A 19,851-nucleotide genomic window follows, 5' to 3' on the forward strand; every position below is an offset into this window, starting at 1 on the left:
CCATACACAAAAATAAACTCAAAATGGATTAAAGACCTAAATGTAAGACCAGACACTATAAAACTCTTAGAGGAAAACATAGGCAGAACACTCTATGACATATATCACAGCAAGATCCTTTTTGACCCACCCCCTAGAGAAATGGAAATAAAAACAAAAATAAACAAATGGGACCTAATGAAACTTCAAAGCTTTTGCACAGCAAAGGAAACCATAAACAAGACGAAAAGGCAACCCTCAGAATAGGAGAAAATATTTGCAAATGAAGCAACTGACAAAGGATTAATCTCCAAAATTTACAAACAGCTCTTGCTGCTCAATATCAAAAAAACAAGGGGTGGTGGTGTGATGAATTGGGCGATTGGGATTGACACATATACACTGATGTGTTTAAAATTGATGACTAATAAGAACCTGCTGTATAAAAATAAAATAAAATAAAACTCAAAAATTCAAAAAAAAGTTATATTATCTGAAAAAAATATATATATAAACAAAATGAAAAGACAATCCTCAGAATGGGAGAAAATATTTGCAAACAAAGCAACTGACAAAGGATTAATCTCCAAAATATACAAGCAGCTCATGCAGCTCAATATCAAAAAAACAAACAACCCAATCCAAAAATGGGCAGAAGACCTAAGTAGACATTTCTCCAAAGAAGATATACAGACTGTCAACAAACACATGAAAGGATGCTCAACGTCACTAATCATTAGAGAAATGTAAATCAAAACTACAATGAGGTATCACTTCACACCAGTCAGAATGGCCATCATCAAAAAATCTACAAACAATAAATGCTTTAGAGGGTGTGGAGAAAAGGGAACTCTCTTGCACTGTTGGTGGGAATCTAAATGATACAGCCACTGTGGAGAACAGTATGGAATTTACTTAAAAAACTAAAAATAGAACTACCATATGACCCAGCAATCCCATTACTGGGCATATACCCTGAGAAAACCATTATTCAAAAAGAGTCATGTACCACAATGTTCATTGTAGCAGTTACAATAGCCAGGTAATGGAAGCAACCTAAATGTCCATTGACAGATGAACGGGTAAAGAAGATGTAGCACATATATACAATGGAATATTACTCAGCCATAAAAAGAAACGAAACTGAGCTCTTTGTAGTGAGGTGGATGGACCTAGAGACTGTCATACAGAGTGAAGTAAGTCAGAAAGAGAAAAACAAATACTATATGCTAACACATATATATGGAATCTTAAAAAAAAAGGTTCTGATGAACTTAGGGGCAGGACAGGAATAAAGACGCAGATGTAGAGAATGGACTTGAGGACACAGGGAGGGGAAGGGTAAGCTGGGACGAAGTGAGAGAGTGGCATGGACATATATACACTACCAAATGTAAAATAGATAGCTATTGGGAAGCAGCCGCATAGCACAGGGAGATCAGCTCCGTGCTTTGTGACCACCTAGAAGATGGGATAGGGAGGGTGGGAGGGAGATGCAAGAGGGAGGGGATATGGGGATACAAGTATACGTATATCTGATTCACTTTGTTATACAGCAGAAACTAACACAACAATGTAAAGCAATTATACTCCAATAAAGATGTTAAAAAAAAAAAAAAGCTAAGCTATGGAAAAGTCCCGAACAGTTGATCAGTACTAGGCTACTTAAGGAACCTATGTGTATGTTTTTTTTTAATGTATAAATTTATTTATTTTTGACGAGTTGGGTTTTTGTTGCTGTGCACGGGCTTTCTCTAGTTGTAGTGAGCAGTAGCTACTCTGTTACAGTACACGGGCTTCTCACTGTGGCGGCTTCTCTTGTTGCGGAGCACGGGCTCTAGTCACACGGGCTTCAGTAGTTATGGTTCGTGGGCTCTAGAGCGCAGGCTCAGTTGTTGTGGAGCACGGGCTTAGTTGCTCTGCAGCATGTGGGACCTTCCTGGACCAGGGCTTGAACCCGTGTCCCCTGCATTCGCAGGCGGATTTGTAACAACTGTGCCATCAGGGAAGTCCTCTATGTGTATGTTTTTGATAAAATGTTAATTAAAAAACTTTCCTGGAAGTCTTACACCAAGATGACAAAGATTACAGATGCTAAGATCACAGAAGCCAGATTGAAACTCAACCACCCAGAAAATGACTCTGGGACTGGTCCCAAGCTGCAACTTTTCAGTGTGAAGCAGACAGAGACATGAGCCTGCTTTGCTCTGTGGTTTATGCACCAGGAAACATTGTAACACAATATCCTTAAACACTCTTGTATTTGCAGTCCTCCTCCCTCCCCCAACCTCCCATTCTATTTAGGGAAGAGATTGGACTGCTCCACCTCTCCCTTTCTGCCATTGAAGTCAAGCTTATGTGTATAGTATGATGAAATGGAAAGTTTCCAATAGATACTATATGTCAAAATTGTACCAAGTCCAGCCATATAATCATGAAGACTAGATTTGCTGAAACCATAAAGGGCTTCTAAAGTTTGCTATCATTTAAAATTTCTTTCAAGAGGCACCATCTGTGTAGTAGGGCATTTAAATTAAAGTTTGTTATTCAAACTTGGGCACATCTTTTTTTTCAGATAGGTTTAAAAAGCATTTCCAGTGATCGTAATAGGCCTTTTCTTTCCTAAGCTCAGAAGGTTTAACAACAACTTGCTCTAAATTATACTTTCTACTACTGTGTTGGATCCCAACGCGCATACCCACTTTGTTGTCAGCATCTCATGGTTCCTTAGGGGGACGAACAGTGCATGTCAGTCCATGTTTCAGCTGAGTTTCCCCATCGCACACCTAGAGATGAACATGACAGCCAGGTCAGATCAATCAGTCTGGTGTCCATGCCACTGTTACTGACTGAGTGATGGACAAGTGTCCCAAGCAGGCCATTGAGAAGCAGTCTGGTGGCCTTGTCTGTAAGTATTGAGAAAGGTGCCCTTTCCACTGGAGTGGGTAAAGGGGTAAACTGTAAGACTGTAGGCCTAGAGTGGCTGGTGGTCATCTTGACGGGGCAGAGAGCACGGTCAACACAAAGGAAAGCAGAACTGGGATACATCCAATTTATCTACCTATATCTATCTATTGTCTATCTACCTATCTCTCTATCTCTCTATCTATCATCAATCATATATCCATCTATTGAAATTCCTGATGACATGGTGGGAGCACTTGAATCCAGCCATGCTACAGGGTGTATATTCTCTTGGGTATAGAGCTAGGAGTGTATATAAGGAGATTTCTATGTCATGTGGTAACTCTCTCTGTTTAATAACTTTTTGAAAAGTTGCCAAACTGTTTTCCAAAGTGGCTACATCATTTTACATTCCCAGCAACAATGCATTGAAGATTCCAGTTTCTCCACACTCTCACTGACACTTATTATTGTCGGTCTTTTTGACTGTAGCCATTATGGCAGGTATTTTTGTGGTTTTGATTTGCATTTTCATGTGCTTGTTAACCATTTGTATATATCTTCTTTGGAGAACTGTCTCTTCAGATCCTTTGGCTATTTTAAAAATTGGGCTTTTTATTGATTTGTAAGTGTTCCTTCTTTTTTTACTTAAGAACAAGTCCTTTGTCAGATCTATTATTTGACTATATTTCACCCATTCTGTTGATTTTCTTTTCACTTTCTTGATGGAATCATTTGTAGCATGAAAGTGTTTAGCTTGGATATTTTAAATCTATTTATCTATTTTTCTTTTGTTGCTGTGCTTTTGTTGTGATATCTAAGAAATCACTGCCCAATTGAAGGTCATGAGGACTTATTCCTATGTTTTTTCCAAGAGTTTTATAGTTTTAGCTCTTATATTTAGGTTTATGATCCATTCTGAGTTAATTACTATGTATGATGTAAAGAAGGGGGTCAAGCTCATTCTTTTTTGTATGGATATCCAGTTGTCCCAGGATCATTTGTTGAAAAGACTATTCTATCCCCATTTCATTGTCTTGGTACCCCTGTTGAAAACCAATTGGCCATAAATATAAGGTTTATTTCTCAACTCTTAATTCTATTCTGTTGATCTGTAGGTCTATTCTTCTGCCAATATCATAGTCTTGATTACTGTAGCTTTATAGTAAGTTTGAAATTAGGAAGAATTGAGTCCTCCAAATCTGTTCTTTGTTTTCAAGATTGTTTTGGCTATTCTGAGTACATATGAATTTTAGCCAAAATTCTACCAATTTAAATTTTTGCCAAGAAAAGCCAACTGGGATTTTGATAGGGATTATATCAAGTTTAGATCAATTTGTGGTATATTGCCATCTTAAAAATATCAAGTCTTCCAATCCATGAATATGAGATGTCTTCTCAATTATTTTCATATTTTAAAATTTCTTTCAATGATGTTTTCTAAACACTTTTTTTTTTTTTGCAGTACGCGGGCCTCTCACTGTTGTGGCCTCTCCCGTTGCAGAGCACAGGCTCCAGACGCGCAGGCTCAGCGGCCATGGCTCACGGGCCCAGCCGCTCCGCGGCACGTGGGATCTTCCCGGACCGGGGCATGAACCCGTGTCCCCTGCATCGGCAGGGGGACTCTCAACCAGTGTGCCACCAGGGAAGCCCCTAAATACTTTAGAGTGTCTACATCTTTTGCTTTTTATTTCTAAGTATTTTATTCTTTTCAATGCTATTCTAAATGGAACTGTTTTCTTAATTTTTATATTTGATTGCTTCTTGCTAGTGTACAGAACTACAACTGATATTTATCAATGCATATTGATCTAATATTCCACAACTTTATTGCACTTGCTTATTCATCCTAATAGTTCTTCATGGATTCTTTAGTCTTTTCTATATACAAGAGTAAGCTGGAACCTCCAGTATGATGTTGAACAGAAATGGCAAGTGTGGACATTCTTGTCTTATTCTTAATCTTAATGGAAATGTATTAAATCTTTTGTCATTAAATATGATGTTAGTTGTGGTTTTTCATATATACTTTTATTAGGTTGCAGAAGTTCCCTTTTATTCCTAGTTTGCTGAATGTTTTTATCATGAAAGCTCTTGGGTTTTGTCAAATGCTTCTGAGATGCTCATGTGGATTTTGTTCATTATTAATATGGTTTATTACACTGATTGATTTTCAGATGTTAAACAAACTTTGTGTTCCTAGGATAAATCCCAGTTGGTCATGGTATGTAGTTCTTTTCATTTTATGCTGGATTTGGTTTGCTAGTATTTTGTTGAGGAATTATGCATCTATATTTATAAGGGATATTAGTCTGTAGCTGTATTTTCTTGTGATATCTTTGTCTGGTTTTGGTATCAGGTTAATACTGACTTCATAGAATGAGTTGGGAAGGGGTCTCTACTTTTCTATTTTTTGGAAGAGTTTGTGAAAAATTGTATTAATTCTTCTTTAAATGTTTGGTAGAATTCAACAGTGAAGCCATCTGAGCTGGGGTTTTCTTTGTGGGAGGTTTAAAAATTACTAATTCAATCTCTTTGTTATAGGTTTATTTAGAGTATCTATTTCTTTTTGAGTCAGTTTTGATAGTTTATGTCTTTATTGGAATTTGCCCATTTTGTCTAACTTATCTCATTTTTTTGGCAAACAGTTGTTTACAATTTTTCCTTATGATTCAGTTTCTAGTCCAACATGTAGAAAGCTTGGAAGTCATCACTGCCATCCTCACAAAAGCAAACAAGCTGAACAAACTGAAAACCAGCAACTCTTCTTTCATCCTTCAGAGAATTGAGGTCATAGAAGAAACCACTGCCCCCCAAACTGGAGAGAGAGGCAGATACCAAGAATCACAGCTTACCAGGAGAAGAGGCTCAGAAGCAGAAGTCAGCCACTGGAGCCAGTACAGGAGGGAAAACTGAAATAGTAATTGATGAATTTCTGTAGGCTCAGTGTGGACTAGTTTGCGAGTTAGAAACTCTAGGGGCCCCTTCTTATGGAGGTCTCCACACTGTTATGAGTTTTACCTTCAGGAACCTCACCAGGTTTTCAGAGGTGAATATTAGAACATTTCCTTCTACTTCTAGCAGGGAGAGGGAAAAAGTAACCATTTTGAAATACGACCAGAGCATTCTGTGCTCCTTTATAAAAGTTTGTCCTCCAAAGAAACTATTTTTGCCAGAGTCTAGTCAACCTGAGGAAAGAGAAATATCCAACTCTAGCCTCCTTAGCCCTTGATGTGGAGAAAGGGAAATAGCTAACTCCAGCCATCACTAGCCTTCCTGTGTTACCTATAAGTAAGGAAAAACCTGAGAAGAACTTGTGAACCCCACAGCCCAGGGGCACAGACTCACTAAAAGATGGATGTAAATCATGGCATTATAGAATGCTTTCTTTCCCACCACACCTTAGCACTATATGAATCAGGCTCCTGTGTAACAACAGTGGATTGTAGGTAAAAGAACTTCAAGGCTCAGACTCTAATAATCAGTGTCTAGGAAAACCTCGAGACAGCAGGGGAACAAAAACAAAGACACTAAAGGAAATGTTGGCCTTTTGTACCTATTGTCATAACAAACAGTAAACACAGCCTAACTTCTAGCGGGATAAACATAAAGCCTTACACTAAAGGCTTATTTACTTCAGTTCCTTTTACCCAGTATGTCATGTATGGTTTTCACAAGTAAATTATCAGATATTCTAAAAGGCAAAAAACACCGCTTGAAGAGGCAAAGCAGGAATTAGAAACAGACTCAGACATGGCCAAGATTTTGGAATTATCAGGCTGGGAATTAAAATAACTGATTAATATGGGATTTAGTGGTAAAGTGGATAACATGCAAGAACAGATGGGTAATGTAAACAGAGAAAATGGATACTCTAAGAATGAATTTTAAAAATACTAAAAGTAAAAAAAACACCATACCAGAAATGAAGAATGCCTTTGAATGGGCTCATCAGTAGACTGAGCATTGCTGAGGAAAGAACCAGAGAGCTAGAAGATAGAAACTTCCAAAACTGGAAAGTAAAGATAAAAATGAATGTAAAAAATGGGAACAGAATGTCTAAGAATTGTGACACGTTACTAATGGTGTAACATAAATCCTTTCATAATTATTTTTATTTTTTAAGATTAGTAATGATGTCTCTCTTTAAATCCTGATTTTAGTAATTTAAGTCTTCATCCCTTTTCTTGGTCAGTCTAGCTAAAGGTTTGTCAAATTTATTGTTCTTTTCAAAGAACTAACCTTTGGGTTTGTTGATTTTTTTTCTATTCTTTATCATACCCTTACTTCTTCTTGCTTTGGGTTAGTTTTCTCTTTCTTTCCAGTTTCTAGAGATAGAAGGCCAGGTTATTGATTTTAGCTCTTTCTCTTTTTTTTGTGGTACGCAGGCCTCTCACTGCTGTGGCCTCTCCCATTGTGGAGCACAGGCTCTGGACGCGCAGGCTCAGGGGCCGTGGCTCACGGGCCCAGCCGCTCCGTGGCATGCGGGACCCTCCCAGACCGGGGCACGAACCCGTGTCCCCTGCATTGGCAGGCAGACTCTCAACCACTGTGCCACCAGGGAAGCCCTCTTTCTTCTTTTTTAACATTGGCATTTTACAGCTATAAATTTACCTCTAAACACTGCTTTAGATGCCTCCCACAAGTTTTGGAATGTTGTGTTTTCATTTTCACTCATTTCAAAGTATTTCCTTATTTCTCTTACGACTTCTTCTTTGACTAATTGATTATTTTGCAGTGTATATTTAATTTCCACATATTCATAAATTTTTCCAAATTTCCTTATATTATTGGTTTCTAATTTAATTCCATTTTGTTTGGAAAGCAATTTGTATGATTTCAATCCCCTTAAATGTATTAAGCTTTGATTTATGGCCCAACGTATATTCTATCTTGGAGAATATTCCTTGTGTGCTAGAGAAGAATATATATATTCTTCTGTGATTGGGTGGAGTGTTATTTAGATGTCTGTTAGTTCTAGTTGGTTTACAGTGTTGTTCAAATCTTGTATATCCTTGTCAATATTCTCTCTGGTTGTTATATCTATTATTGAATTTGGGGTGTTGAAATTTCCAACTGTTATTGTTGAATGATCTTTCTCCCTCCAATTCTGTTAACTTTTGCTTCTGTATTTTGAGGCATTGTTTTTAGTTGCATATAGGTTTATAATTGCCATATCTTCTTGATGAATTGATAATTTTATCATTATAAAATTTACCCTTTTATATTATAAATGATACATATTATAAAATACATCTTTAATCTTATAACCTAGTGACATTATTTGTTTTAATGTCTATTTTTTCTGATATTGGTACACCCACTCCAGTTCTTTCATGGTTGCTGTTTGCATGATACATCCACTGTATTTCCATTCTTTTACTTTCAACATATTTGTATCTTTGAATCTAATATATGTTTCCTGTGGACACCATATAGTTGACTCTTGTTTCTTATCCAGTCTGATAATCTCTGCCTTTTGATTGGCTTGTATAGTCTATTCATATTTAGTGTTTCTATTGATATGTTTGGATTTATGTCACTTTGCTTTTTTCTTTCTTTATGTCTCACATATTTTTGTTCCCCTGTTTCTCCTTTGCTACCTTCTTTTGTATTAAATGAATCTTTTCTAGTGTAACATTTTAATTCCTTTAATGATTTTTAACTATATTTTTGGAATTATTTTCCTAGTGGTTGTTCTAGGACTTACAATATACATATATTATATTAAGATTTAGTAGATTTTTTTAAATGGCTGTCTCTCCATTTGGTGTGTGTCCTTAGGAAAATTTTCAGAGACTTTAAATGGCTGTTCTTTTATAATTTTTAGTAGTTAAATGGTATTTCCCTGGGGAGAGGGTCTTTGGCACTCCTCAAATGGCCATTCCATAGACCTCACCATATTACTTTTTAATCTGTTTCATGCAGCAACATCCAATCTGGGAACATCTTGGACACAGTTTAAACTAATTCCTGTCTAGAAAAAAATATCAGAAAAGGTAAGTCATTTACTGTTCCACACAGCAGAGTCTTTATCTTGTGCCAGACACTTTGAACAGAAATAATTTAGAACCACAGCCAAAATGACATGGTGATGAATTGATCTGATGACTTCTTTATGATCACAGCTCTCCAGTGTTACCTGTTCTTACATTCACAGGCACACTAATTTAGTTCTGCTTTGATTTTTGAAATTTATTTTAAAGAACATTATGTCTTCTCCTTGCTCTGTGAGTGTTGAGAGGGCCTTTGTCCAATTGCATTAGAGTTTAGATTTATGACAAAATTCACATACAAGGAACAATTAGTGAAAAATTAGGAACAAAAGTAGGCACTCCTATGTTGAAGTGTAATAGAAGTTTAGATAAGGAAGAAGATGTTAGTGTAGGTTGGAGCATCTGGTTGAGGGTCCAGAGGCACTCAACCCAGGCCTTGATTGATAAGTAGTGAGATGGAAAGAAAAATATCTCAACGTGAAGGACCACAGATTCCTTTCTTCTTACCTGGGGAAGTTAGTTTCCAATTAACATCTATTATTGACTTGATTGAAAAGAAAGTAATGACTTGACCTCTTATAGCAACTCTCTCGAAGGCAGTACATTACTCAAAGTAAAATCTGCAAACCAACAACATCAGCATTACTTTGTTGTTAGAAATGCAACTTCTTTTCAGAAATGCAGATCCTCAGACCTTACCCCAGACTTATTAAATCAGAATCTTTTGAGGTTGGCCTGAGAATGTGTGTTTTATCCAGTTTACCAGACTTTTGCATGCTAACGTCTGACAACACTGTTCTCAAATGCTTTTCCTGATCACTCTTGACATCCAGGGCATATTTGGAATGAAATAGCCAGGGCCAGCATTTAGGGCCTCTAAGCATGGACCAATGCTGGGCAGGTATGGCTTTCCAATTAGCAGATCATGTAAATGGAAAACCATGTGATTGCACCCAGGCCAGCAGAGTAGTTAAACAAATAAGTAGAAGGATGCCTGGCTCTCATCTCCCCCAGCTGCCTCACATTTTTCAACCTCAGGCACTGGACAGCAGAAGTAGCGGGGGTGGTGCTGGCTCCCTGGCATGAGGCAGTCTGGCTATCTGGGGAGAGGGAGTAGCTCACTTAAAGTGCCCTCATGAAAACAACTCCCTTTCAGCAAAGTTATGACTCAAAGCTTGTTCCCCTGACCACAAAGCAGAACCATAACCAAGACTCCTAGTCATCTTGTCAACCTCATTTCATACTTCTCCTCTATTCTTTTCGTTAACATCAGTTTAGGGAAGATTCTTCTGATTCATTGAAACTCCAAGCCCACAAATCACTGAGTCTTTGCTCCTACTCTAGACAGGATCTGGAGAGTGTGATGAGAACCACTCACATATTCTCAAGATAGTATTAGTTTCTCGATCATCTCTTTTAACAAAGTAATGCTAAGAGGAGCTTAAAGGGGAGGGTCTCCAGGAATCATCAGAGTCCCTTAGAAAATTGGCTGTATCGTTTTCCATGACCTGCTAATTGGAAAGCCCAGATGGATGAGCTGGGCTTTTTAAAGCCCAGAAGTTTTGTTTCCAATGGTGGTTGGATTCAGCTGCCAAGATCCTAGATTAGGGAAGGTTTTGTTGTCATAAGAGGACACTCTGAAAGACTGACTGAAGGCTATGGCCAACCCTAGACAATAAATAGACATATATACGACCCAGAGAAAAAACGTGTGCAAATATATATGTGTAAATGTATATACGTTGTGTTACCAAAGTGAATGTGTTTCTCACAGTCTTTGCCATGGATGAAATGATCAAAACCAGATTGTCCATGTAGTTCTTCATTGAAAGGAATAGGGGGCGTGGAGCTGACAGTTAAGGGGGATCAGCAGACACACTTCAGCATCAGGCTGGCTTATCACTTCTCTGGAAACGGTTAACATGCTTGGCTCAAGCCACCCGTCATGTGGATGTGATGTGCCTCTGAGCAGTTCTATAGATGACAGGTATTTACTTCACCCCCAGATCTGAGGGGCAAAGGGTCACAACACAGGGGAAGCCGGTTTGCTTCTGAGCCAGTTCATTTGCATTTCTCATTAATCCAGGCAAGACCCTTTTTTAAGTCTCTACCATAATTTATTCAGAACAGTTCAAACATTTGACTTTGTTTTGGTTGAGTTTACTCTAATGTGGTTTCTGCATAACTGTCTCTTTTATGGTAATCAAATGTTCTGCCAACATTTCTCCTGCTATGTACACCATCTAAGGAAACCAGATGCTTTGGGTTGGTCTTTTCAATGTATCTGAGTGTTATTTTTGTTTAGAATTTCAGAGGTTTGGCGAAAGAGTACTGTTTTATAAATCTGACCCTTGATGCACTGCATTTCCCAACCTACTAATAGTTTTGGCTACTGCTCACATCTGATTTGAAATTGTTCCCTATCACCTTGCGGATTAGCATGTGGACAGACAAGCTCATTTCATTCATTTTGTTCGATTTGCTTAATTTTCCTGTTCATCATTTATTCCACTTTGTAGTGTAAAAAGGATAGGTAGAAGAGCTGAGCAGCTAACTCAGAACCACACCCTACCTTATCTCTCAAACAATCCCAGACCTGAGTGGGATTGTTCTCTGATGTGCGGGGTGTTTTTTTCCCCCCTCACACCATCAGTGTGGGAAGGCAGCAGGCCAGCTCTCGTGGGAGTGTTGGCTTATGATGCAGACTGAAAGTGTTTCAGAAAAGTAACTTGGCATTGGATCAAACTAATAAGTGGAACTGCTTGTCTGTATGGATTGAAGAAGACTTTCTAGGGCCTCAAGAGTTTGTGGGAAAGAGGAGAGGAGAGCGCTGAGGTGAACTGTGTCAGAGGGAACTTTGTAAAATATGGGGCTTCAAGGAAACCAACCTGAGAACTTCAGCCCTTTCTAACCCTGGTGCTACCCTCTTGTTTGGTTAATATGAATTCTCTGGTCTGATTGGCTCCATACTGACAACAGGAGAGAAAACTAAATATCAATGGCCGGATTCAGTAACTGAAGAAAACCAGAGGATTGAGTGGTCCCCCAAGAGTGGACACAGGGTACCTGAAAGTATATAGATGGAAGCAGTGTTTACGATGACATATGATGGTTTAGAATGACTGAGCCATGGAAAACAAAGAGGGCAAAGAGCTAGTCTTATGCTAAACAAAATCAGTGGGATGAGGGGTCCTCCCTCCAAGGATCTTCAGTGTTGGCCGTGAGACCTGGAAGATAAGGCTCTAAAAGACACAGGGTGAAGAAGTTTAAAGTGTAAAGGGAATTGAAGTTTCAAACAAAGAATAGGGAGCAGCTGTTAAGGTTTTAAATTTAGTTTAAGGCTATGAGTATAAACAAATCCAAAGAAAAGACATCAGACATTGGCTTTTCAAGAACAATAGCTATAACCACACACATACAAGCTTCAAAGAAAGACAAATCTGAATCTCCAGAGAAGAGTGTTTAGACCAGTGTCTTGGCATTTATTCCAGATTTTCAAAAGACCGCACTTTTCTATTATAAGCTTCTGCTTTTGTGAAGTCCACTGACAAAAGGGCGGTCTGTCTGAAATGAGCTCCACACTATCATTATAAAGAGTAAATACCTATTAAGTTCCAACTACATGCCACGCATTGTGGGGAAGCTTGCAGAAGAGAAGTGTGGTGAGGACTAAGCCCATGCCTTCTAGAAATGGGCTTAAAAAGAGATAAGGTTAGAGATGCAGCCATTTTGGCAAGACAGCAAGCAAGGAGTGAAAATAAATGTGAGCAAATTCATGAAAAATGATTCCTTTTTTAGCCAAATAGGACATCATACCTCAACTACAGGCTTTAGATCCAGAAATTACTGACTGACTTGGGTCTTGTTATAATTTCCAGACATACTTTTGAAAATCCAGGCACATTTTATTTTGCTTAAGGGCTCTAATGAAGTTAACAAAGGGAAAACTATGTTGCTTGAGAAGAGATGATTAATTTTGACAGTAGCCATATCAACAAGGTCTGGATTTGTGAGTTTTCCAACAATCGTGTATGTTTATTATAAGTAGTCAGCGATGGATATACAGCATGAGTGAATGGACCGAAGATGGTAAATATGTCATTTTCAGAGTTTTCCAGGATTTGGCTCAATTGGAAGAAATAGATAAAATGGATTTCAACTATTGTGTCATTTAATTTAAATTTTTTATTTTTCATTTTTGAAAACATTCTGCTATTGATTCCCTTTTCCTTCTAATTTTAAGATGTGGTACACCAACCTGTGCATATGTATGCAAATGTTTGTGGAGGGACAGGAGCAAGAGAAGAGATTTTTACAAGAGACTAAGAGGGTCAAAGTGACTCTCACAGGAGGGGAATGTAGGGAGGATGGATCCCTGGAAATGTGGAGGTTTGTAAAGAAACGATTCCAAGAGCCTGGGCAGGATGTGATAAGGAGAAAACAAAAATTGAGATAATGCTGAAATTTTGAGATAGGCTGAATGATGATTTTAAATTTCTAAAGTGTAGGGAGCTTAGGGTCTTGGAATTACGATAGTATTGCCCAAAAGACCAGGCAAAAAGATTATCTTTTTCTTTGCTTGGCCTTATCTGACAGCAGGACATTTATGCTGAGGTGTTGTGGTAGAATGATTGGGAAGATGGCAGATGTATGAACACACCTAACTGAGATCAATCAAGTCAGGCCCACACCACAAAACTACTCAGAGCACTCATATACTCACAAGCAATAAAAATAGGTTAGTATTTTAGACCACTAAGTTTTTTTTTATAGATTTTTTTAACACCTTTATTGGAGTATAAGTGCTTTGCAATGGTGTGTTAGTTTCTGCTTTATAAAGTGAATCAGCTATACATATACATATATCCCCATATCTCCTCCCTCTTGCATCTCCCTCCCACCCTCCCTATCCCACCCCTCTAGGTGGTCACAAAGCACCGAGCTGATCTCCCTGTGCTATGCGACTGCTTCCCACTAGCTATCTACTTTACATTTGGTAGTGTATATATGTCCATACCACTCTCTCATTTCGTCCCAGCTTACCCTTCCCCCTCCCCATGTCCTCAAGTCCATTCTCTACCTCTGCGTCTTTATTCCTGTCCTGCCCCTAGGTTCATCAGAACCATTTTTTTTTTTAGATTCCATATATACGTATTAGCATACAGTATTTGTTTTTCTCTTTCTGACTTACTTCACTCTGTATGACAGACTCTAGGTCCATCCACCTCACTACAAATAACTCAATTTCATTTCTTTTTATGGCTGAGTAATATTCCATTGTATATATGTGACACAACTTTCTTATTCATTCATCTACCTATGGGCACTTAGGTTGCTTCCATGCCCTGGCTATTGTAAATTGAGCTGCAATGAACATTGTGGTACATGACTCTCTTTGAATTATGGTTTTCTCAGGGTATATGCCCAGTAGTGGGATTGCTGGGTGTATGGTAGTTCTATTTTTAGTTTTTTAAGTAACTTCCATACTGTTCACCATAGTGGCTGTATCAATTTACATTCCCACCAACAGTGCAAGAGGGTTCCCTTTACTCCACACTCTCTCCAGCATTTATTGTTTGTAGATTTTTTGATAATGGCCATTCTGACTGATGTGAGGTGATACCTCATTGTAGTATTTTTTTTTAATGAACAACACTTCAAATGGCATGCATTTATCCATAATTATTGAGTATTAACCTACAAATATTCTATAATCTGATTTTAAATCCTCAAATTTATATGAAGGCTTTGATTTAGCTTATGCCAATTTTTAAAATGTGTAGCTTTGAGGCATTGTATTATAAAAAGCTGGTACTCATATACATAAATGAGTAAGAACTTAAAATTCATCATACATTTACTTCATTTTTTAGCTTCACCTTCTAGTAAATCTTTAGCTTCATTGATTTTGGCTGCTATATAAGGAGATCCTCCCTTGTCTGGGTGATTTAAAAGCATAATTTGTCAATGAGCATCTCTATTTTCCCTTATTGGCAGTAGGGCTTACACCTAGTATTAATGCTGCTTCCCATTTTGTCATTTTGGGTTCAAACCCACCTCTGTAATAGCCACCACTGAAGGCAGATTTTGGTAGACTTTGAAAAACTTGTTTCACTTGAGGCTCCATATGCTTCAAGTCTTGCAAAGTGTAATGGGCTGCAAATCCTGCAGCAGCAATGGTCAGTCCAACTGCTACCACTGTACTGGCAATGGTTCCCACTCGGCTCTTCTGCTTCCACCAGGAGCACGGTTCATCCCACCCCACCAATTCTACACCTCTACTACCCTCATTGTAGTTTTGATTTGCATTTCTCTAATGATTAGTGATGTTGAGCATCCTTTCATGTGTTTGTTGGCAATCTGTATATCTTCTTTGGAGAAATGTCTATTTAGGTCTTCTGCCCAGTTTTGGATTGGGTTGTTTGTTTTTTGGTATATATATATGTTTCAGAGGTTCTTTTTAGTCATCAATTTTCTACACATCAGTGTATACATGTCAATCGCAATCACCCAATTCCTCACACCACCACCCCCTGTTTTTTTGATATTGAGCGGCATGAGCTGCTTGTAAATTTTGGAGATTAATCCTTTGTCAGTTGCTTCATTTGTAAATATTTTCTCCCATTCTGAGGGTTGTCTTTTGGTCTTGTTTATGGTTTCCTTTGCTGTGCAAAAGCTTTGAAGTTTCATTAGGTCCCATTTGTTTATTTTTGTTTTTATTTCCGTTTCTCTAGGAGGTGGGTCAAAAAGGATCTTGCTGTGATGTATGTCATAGAGTGTTCTGCCTATGTTTTCCTCTAAGAGTTTGATAGTGTCTGGCCTTACATTTAGGTCTTTAATCCATTTTGAGTTTATTTTTGTGTATGGTATTAGGGAGTGTTCTAATTTCATTCTTTTACATGTAGCTGTCAAGTTTTCCCAGCACCACTTATTAAAGAGGCTGTCTTTTCTCCATTGTATATCCTTGCCTCCTTTATCAAAGATAAGGTGATCATATGTGCATGGGTTTATCTCTGGGCTTTCTATCCTGTTCCATTGATCTATATTTCTGTTTTTGTGCCAGTACCATACTGTCTTGATCACTGTAGCTTTGTAGTATAGTCGGAAGTCAATGAGCCTGATTCCTCCAGTTCTGTTTTTTCTTTCCCAAGATTGCTTTGGCTATTCGGGGTCTTTTGTGTTTCCATACAAATTGTGAGATTTTTTTGTTCTAGTTCTGTGAAAAATGTCATTGGTAGTTTGATAGGGATTGCATTGAATCTGTAGATTGCTCTGGGTAGTAGAGTCATTTTCACAGTGTTGATTCTTCCAGTCCAAGAACATGGTATAGCTCTCCATCTGTTGGTATCATCTTTAATTTCTTTCATCAGTGTCTTATAGTTTTGTGAATACAGGTCTTTTGTCTCCTTAGGTAGGTTTATTCCTAGGTATTTTATTCTTTTTTTTGCAATGGTAAATGGGAGTGTTTCCTTAATTTCTCTTTCGATTTTTCATCATTAGTGTATAGGAATGCAAGAGATTTCTGTGCATTACTTTTGTATCCTGCTACTTTACCAGATTCATTGATTTGCTCTTTTAGCTTTCTAGTAGCATCTTTAGGATTCTCTATGTATAGTACCATGTCATCTGCAAACAGTGACAGATTTACTTCTTCTTTCCCCATTTGGATTCCTTTTATTTCTTTTTCTTCTCTGATTGCCATAGCTAAAACTTCCAAAACTATGTTGAATAATAGTGGTGAGAGTGGACAACCTTGTCTTGGTCCTAATCTTAGAGGAAATGGTTTCGGTTTTTCCCCATTAAGAACAATGTTGGCTGTGGGTTTGTCATATAATCAGTGATATTGGCCTGTAGTTTTCTTTCTTTGTGAGATCTTTGTCTGGTTTTGGTATCAGGGAGATGGTGGCCTCGTAGAATGAGTTTGGGAGTGTTCCTCCCTCTGCTATATTTTGGAAGAGTTTGAGAAGGATAGGTGTTAGCGCTTCTCTAAATGTTTGATAGAATTCACCTGTGAAGCCATCTGGTCCTCGGCTTTTATTTGTCAGAAGATTTTTAATAGTCTCAATTTCAGTGCTTGTGATTGGTCTGTTTATATTTTCTATTTCGTCCTGGTTAAGTCTTGGAAGGTTGTGATTTTCTGAGAATTTGTGCATTTCTTCCAGGTTGTCCATTTTATTGGCATAGAGTTACTTGTAGTAACCTGTCATGATCCTTTGTATTTCTGCACTGTCAGTTGTTACTTCTCCTTTTTCATTTCTAATTCTATTGATTTGAGTCTTCTCCTTTTTATTTGTCATGAGTCTGGCTAATGTTTTACCAATTTTATTTATCTTCTCAAAGAGCCAGGTTTTAGTTTTATTGATCTTTGCTATTGTTTCCTTTATTTCTTTTTCATTTATCTCTGATCTGATATTTATGATTTCCTTCCTTCTGGTAACTTTGGGGGTTTTTTGTTTTTCTTTCTCTAATTGCTTTAGATGTAAGGTTAGGTTGTTTATTTGAGTTTTTTCTTGTTTCTTGAGGTAGGATTATATTGCTATAATTTTACCTCTTAGAACTGCTTTTGTTGCATCCCATAGGTTTTGGGTGGTCGTGTTTTCACTGTCATTTGTTTCCAGGTATTTTTCGATTTCCTCTTTGATTTCTTCAGTGATCTCTTGGTTAGTAAGTAACGTATTGTTTAACCTCCATGTGTTTGTATTTTTAACAGATTTTTTCTGTAATTGATCTAGTCTCATAGTGTTTACCAAGGCTTGATTTATGACCCATGATATGATCTATCCTGGAGAATGTTCCATGAGCACTTGAGAAGAAAGTGTATTCTGTTGTTTTTGGATGGAATGTCCCATAAATATCAATTAAGTCCATCTTGTTTAATGTATCATTTAAAGCTTGTGTTTCCTTATTTATTTTCATTTTGGATGATCTGTCCATTGGTGAAAGTGGGGTGTTAAAGTCCCCTACTATAAATGTGTTACTGTTGATTTCCCCTTTTATGGCTGTTAGCATTTGCCTTATGTATCGAGGTGCTCCTATGTTGGGTGCATAAATATTTACAATTGTTATATCTTCTTCTTGGATTGATTCCTTGATCATTATGTAGTGTCCTTCTTTGTCTCTTGTAATAGACTTTATTTTAAAGTCTATTTTGTCTGATATGAGAATTGCTACTCCAGCTTTCTTTTGTTTTCCGTTTGTGTGGAATATCTTCTTCCATCCCCTCACTTTCAGTTTGTATGTGTCCCTAGGTCTGAAGTGCATCTCTTGTAGACAGCATATATATGGATCTTGTTTTTGTATCCATTCAACCAGTCTACGTCTTTGGGTGGGAGCACTTAATCCATTTACATTTAAGGTAATTATCGATATGTATGTTCCTATTCCCATTTTCTTAATTGTGTTGGGCTTGTTATTGTAGGTCTTTTCCTTCTCTTGTGTTTCCTGCCTAGAGAAGTTCCTTTAGCATTTGTTGTAAAGCTGGTTTGGTGGTGCTGAATTCTCTTAGCTTTTGCTTGTTTGTAAAGAGTTTAATTTCTCTGTCGAATCTGAATGAGATCCTTGCTGGGAAAAGTAATTGTGGTGTTAGGTTTTCCCCATTCATCACTTTAAATATTTCTTGCCACTCTCTTTTGGCTTGCAGAGTTTCTGCTGCAAGATCAGCTGTTAACCTTACGGGGATTCCCTTGTATGTTATTTGTTGTTTTTCCCTTGCTGCTTTTAATATTTTTTCTTTGTATTTAATTTTTGATAGTTTGCTTAATATGTGTCTTGGCATATTTCTCCTTGGATTTATCCTGTATGGGACTCCTTGCACTTCCTGGACTTAATTTAGTATTTCCTTTCCCATATCAGGGAAGTTTTCCACTATAATCTCTTCAAATATTTTCTCCCTCCTTTTCTTTTTCTCTTCCTCTTCTAGGACCCCTATAAGTCGAATGTTGGTGAGTTTAATGTTGTCCCAGAGGTCTCTGAGACTGTAGTGAATTCTTTTCATTCTTTTTTCTTTATTCTGCTCTGCAGTAGTTATTTCCACCATTTTATCTTCCAGGTACTTATCTGTTCTTCTATCTCAGTTATTCTGCTATTGATTCCTTCTAGAGGATTTTTAATTTCATTTATTGTGTTGTTCATCATTGTTTGTTTGCGTTTTAGTTCTTCTAGGTCCTTGTTAAACGTTTCTTGTATTTTCTCCATTCTGTTTCCAAGATTTTGGATCATCTTTACCATCATTGCTCTGAATTCTTATTAAGGTAGACTGCCTATTTCCTCTTCATTTGTTTAGTCTGATGCATTTTTACTTTGCTCCTTCATCTGCTGTGTGTTTCTCTCTCTTCTCATTTTGCTTAACTTACTGTGTTTGGGGGTCTCCTTTTCACAGGCTGCACATTCGTACTTCCTGTTGTTTTTGGTGTCTGCCTCCAGTGGCTAAGGTTGGTTCACTGGATTGTGTAGGTTTCCTGGTGGAGGGGACTAGTGCCTGTGTTCTGGTGGATGAGGGTGGATCTTGTCTTTCTGGTGGGCAGGTCCACGTCTGGTGGTGTGTTTTGGTGTGTCTGTGACCTTATTATGATTTTAGGTAGCCTCTCTGCTACTATGTGGGGTTGAGTTCCTGTGTTGCTAGTTGTTTGGCATGGGGTGTCCAGCAGTGTAGCTTGCTGGTTGTTGAGTGGAGCTGGATCTTAGCGTTGAGATGTAGATCTCTGGGAGACCTTTCTCTGTTTGACATTACGTGGAACTGGGAGGTCTCTGTGGACCGATGTCCTGAACTTGACTCTCTCACCTCAGAAACACAGGCCTCACACCAAGCGGGAGCACCAAGACCCTGTCTGCCTCATGCTCAGAAGAAAAGGCAGAAAGAAAGAAAGAAAGAAAGAAAGGGAAAGAAAGGAAGAAAAAGAAATAAAATAAAAAGAAATAATGTTATTAAAATAAAAAATTTAAAATTATTAAAAATAAAAAATTAAAAAGTAAT

The 19,851-nt window shown here is 37.8% G+C and overlaps 1 pseudogene; it reads right to left on the bottom strand.

Annotated features, from left to right (window-relative positions):
- Nucleotides 1-14,659: 14,659 nt before the first annotated feature.
- Nucleotides 14,660-15,437, bottom strand: LOC137226795 (mitochondrial import inner membrane translocase subunit TIM14 pseudogene; annotated as a pseudogene).
- Between the last annotated feature and the right edge of the window lie 4,414 nt (nt 15,438-19,851).

Source organism: Pseudorca crassidens, chromosome 6, assembly GCF_039906515.1.
Source record: "Pseudorca crassidens isolate mPseCra1 chromosome 6, mPseCra1.hap1, whole genome shotgun sequence".
Lineage (NCBI taxonomy): Eukaryota > Metazoa > Chordata > Mammalia > Artiodactyla > Delphinidae > Pseudorca > Pseudorca crassidens.